Source organism: Triticum urartu, chromosome 1A (assembly GCF_056163025.1).
Source record: "Triticum urartu cultivar PI428250 chromosome 1A, HENAU_Tu73, whole genome shotgun sequence".
In the NCBI taxonomy this organism is placed as follows: Eukaryota; Viridiplantae; Streptophyta; class Magnoliopsida; order Poales; family Poaceae; genus Triticum; species Triticum urartu.
In genome coordinates, this window is record NC_141873.1 from 244,607,140 (window position 1) to 244,611,337 (window position 4,198).

The 4,198-nt window shown below is 49.9% G+C and overlaps 1 long non-coding RNA gene across 2 annotated transcripts; it reads left to right on the plus strand.

Annotated features, from left to right (window-relative positions):
• Positions 1 to 363: 363 nt before the first annotated feature.
• LOC125552260 (uncharacterized) lies at positions 364 to 2,384 on the plus strand. Of its 2 annotated transcripts, XR_007303498.2 has the most exons (3): positions 384 to 1,140; positions 1,708 to 1,807; positions 1,880 to 2,384. It is a non-coding gene; the product is annotated as an uncharacterized LOC125552260 (long non-coding RNA). The 2 variants fall into 2 exon arrangements; XR_007303497.1 differs by having other exon boundaries at positions 364 to 1,140; positions 1,708 to 2,384.
• Positions 2,385 to 4,198: the final 1,814 nt, after the last annotated feature.

Here is a 4,198-nt window from a genome sequence, read left to right on the forward strand (position 1 = left end):
CATCATTTTGCAAATTATTCAAATTCCTCAAGTTTGCAATTTCTTCAACTTTTCAACTGGTGTTCTTTATTGACTATATATATATATATATATATCCCTAATAATAAAGTACGGATTGAGTCTCTGGGTTCACCGTCATAATACACTTCTTTCCATGAATTTACACTTTCAGTTTTTTTCATCTATATTATTTTCTACATCCGAGATGATACTGTTCATCTTTTCGTCAATACGGTGATTTTCGTCCGTCTGTCGCGTAAAAACGATTCGTTCCTTTGCCCGTCGCATCGCGCCCTGCCCGGCCCAAGCGCCCACCAAAACCAACCAATCCGAACAGGACTCTAAGCCATGCACCCTCATCAAAAGAAAAAGTAAACAACGTTTCATGGGTACATCAAAAAAAACATGAGTCGGACGCCTGCCTACCTGCTCGCCCGTCCCCACGCCCCAATCCCTTTTTTGGCCCAATCGAAATTGATGGCGGCCGCCGCACCGCTCGCCACCGCCGCTGATGCCAACCTCCCGCAAGTCGCTGTTGTTTCCTCCTATGGCGCGCCGCTCCCGACCAATCCGGCGAGGCCTGCGTGCCACCTCCTGACTCTTCCCTTCCCAGGTCTGGAGCACAAGCCTCCTTTCCCTCCACCCCAATCTGGCAGTAGCGGCAGGAGCTAGGCCACCGGCGACGAGGCTAATTTGTCCGGCAGTAGCTGTTGTTATTCCACAACCAATTATACTGCTACTCCATCCCATGGACTGGCCTGACCGTTGCTGGTAGGAGGGAGGCGTGCGGTCATGACCCTGGCGCGCTGGGCCGGGGTCTAACTGGGCGGGCGTGTGTTGTCGCTGCCAGGCCACTATACGGGCGTCGCAGGGCGTGTTGCAGCTTCAGGATTATGCTACGAGCTCCTGGGATGTGCTCATGCATGCTTGGTTGGAACCTTGTCTTTTTGGTCAATGGATGAATCAATGGCGTGTCAGGACTAACTAGGTCATACGTGTACCTCACTATCTACGGGTAGCTCTCTCGTCGTATCTGCACAACATGAGAACAATTTGATCAATGAAGATGGGTTTCTTTCCTACCGGTGCCATTGTATGTGCATGCACGCCTCAACTATCTTCTTTCCTGTTTACTGTCAGGTAGTTCTTTCAGATCCAATTTTTTCTAGCTACTTGATGTTTTCTTTCTTAGCTGTAACTCATTTGCCATTTGCAACAGCCAAATCATCATGTTAAACGTTTTTTGAAGATTTGTATGCCAATTGACATGTCATTTATTTTCTAAATAACCTATTGTTGATTGTGTCTGATCTCCTTTCTGACATATTAAAAGAATAAGTTCTCGTGCTCAGGAAATACAATTGGGTTGATTATTATTTTGACTTATCGCATCGGGTAAATAGGATTTCAGTGTACATATATTTCGTTTCGAACAGGGATACAAACTACAGCATAATGAGTCACTGAAAACTCTGCGTCTTAATCCTGCCCTATTTTTCTGGGATCCAAATCTTCATATCTATGATAGACAGTTCAAAAAACTATTTGAACCTTGGAAGGGTTCGGTTCTTCAAATTTTTTGCAGCCCATGCATTTACTATTTTAAGACATGTTGTTTACATTAAGGTCATAGACATTGTTCTATAAGATGGAGTTCAAAGAACGGTTTTGAACCTTGGAAGTGATCTGTTCTTATAATTTTTGCAGCAGGGGAACTATTTGTGGATGTAATATGCAGCTAAAGGTATTCCAGCATGAGCTTGCATGCGCAACATCAGTGATTAAAGTAAAGGCTTCAGGACTTGAGGTAAAGTACGCCCATAGCTCAACCTGATTCTCTTAGTACAGAACTACAGATAACCTGATTCTCTCAGTACAGATAACTTGATTATTATCTTTCCATCGAGCAACAATGGAGTAGCACTACTCACAACCAACTGCAGAAATCCCATGTGCCAAAAATCCCGTGTGCCAAAAACCTCGTTGCAACTGGAGATCCGCATGCGCTGCTGGACATGCTATGCTACTCGATTTGACCCAATCTACTTCAGCCGTGACTCCGTGATTGATTTTAGTGGTGCACTGGGAGGAGAGAAACAAAGAGAGCAAAAGCACAATAAGAAAAGCGATGTTATGAGGAAAACAGAAAGGAAATAAACAAAAAAATTGATCCCCTGAGTATGTATATGAGAGATATATGTACGTCTGGGTTGTGCTGCTGACTCAGGAGAAGTTCAGTGATCTAGGTCAAGGTGATTTATAGTTGATAAATTTGGTACCCAAAGCACCGACATGATCGGCGCACTGGCTGTCCAGATTGCCATAGAACATGTGCATTAAAGTTACTCCAATTGCAGTGCACGACTCTTTGAGCAAAACCATAAGCAATTGAGTTCTTCATCTGTAGTCATGCCGAATTAGTGTGAAATATACGAACTTTTTCAATATTATTTTGCAGCTGTACCATTGATTATTTGTTAATGTGCCTTTTTGCAGTGGAAACAGTCTTTCGAAACAAGCAGCATACGATTGCTACAGCCCAATTATCTTAGATTCTACCTTTGTCTGATGTTCTTAACCTTTATATTCTTCCTACATTCTACCTTTGTCTGATGTTCTTAACCTTTATATTCTTCCTACATTCTACCTTTGTCTGATGTTCTTAACCTTTATATGCTTCATTACAGAGAAATCCTTGTGTCGGTGTACTAAAGTAGGGGTACCCTTAGTACCCCGAACTTGTGCACGGGCAGTCGCAGCGTCCCGCGGAAAGGCCTGCCGGGTCACCGCCAAGAACCTCCATGGTCCCTTTAAAGACCATTTAAGAACAAAGTACTCAAGACAAGACCCCGGCAAGAGGAGCTTGCCGGGAAGAAGTCAAGACCCCGGCAAGAGGAGCTTGCCGGGAAGGCCATCAGAAGCGTCCCAAGGCCCCGGCAAGAGGCGCTTGCCGGGAAGGCCATCCAAGGCATTCCAAGGAACTTGCCGCGGCGCGCTACGCGCCCCGGCAAGGTCCGGTGAGAAACAAGCTCCCGGGAGCGACGAGTCGGCGGCCGCGGCAAGGCGCTTGCCGCGGCAAGCCCCCACTCCATGCCCGCGCTCCAGCACATCCACCCACGTGTCGCTCCGGGGCCCCTCCCGAGCGCACGTGGCAGGAGGCTGTGCAGCTAGGGGCGTGCGGTGGCACGCAGGCGCTGACAAGACAACCATCGTGGCAAGACGGTGGCGTCCCTAGCGGTCCCTCTTGGTGCTGTCTAGGCGACATAGACGGGCGTTTAATGCCCTTGTCCCCTGCCGCCAGGGTTAGGTATGATAGCACTGTAGCAGCTAGCTGTGCCTACTACAGCACCTAGCTGTGCCTACCCACGGCACCCTTTCCATTTTTGCCCTTGGCCCCCGTTGCTCTATGTCGGTAACCCCTTGAGTATAAAAGGAGGCCTGTGTGCAACGTAGGGTCGGTCGGCCATCTCGAGAGCTCTCGCGAGGTTCAGCAATTCCACGCACTCACGCTCGCTCCCGAGCAAGAAATCAATACCAATCCACAAAGCAGGAGTAGGGTTTTACGCATCGTGCGGCCTGAACCTGGGTAAATCGCTCGCGTGCTTTGCCTCGATTTACTCCTCGCACGACCAACCGCCCGCTTGCTTCGCCTCGATCTGCTCTTTGCGCAACCTTCTCCCCCCGCCGAACCAAAAGGGACCCGGACCGCCGGTCTCATAGGTGCCCGTGGATCAGAAACCCCGGCATCTCTGGCGCGCCAGGTAGGGGGCGTCGAAGTTGTGTGAATCAGATCCGGCGTTCTTGCGGGCTAGATCTTCATCTTCTTCGTAGATCTTCATCTTCTTCATCAACATGCCACCGAAGAAGAAGGTTTTGGAGGCAGCTGCCCCGTCCGTGCCGAGCCACCCACCGCCGGAGCAAACGGATGGTGGGGCAGGCGCCGGCGGAAGGGCACGCATCGACGAGGGAACTCTTGGTGCTGCCAGGTCCCAGGGCAAGGCTGCGCTGCCCATCGGCGGTGTGGCCGGCTCCCACAACGACCGGGCGCACTCCAAGACCTCGGCGTCCGTGCATGCACCGCGCCCATCTCAGGAGGCGCGGGACCGGCAGCGTCATGGTACTCACGGTACCATGCGCTCGCTGGATCAAGATCGAGCTGGTGGATCTCGGAGCGCCCAAGGTCACCATGCACTTCAAC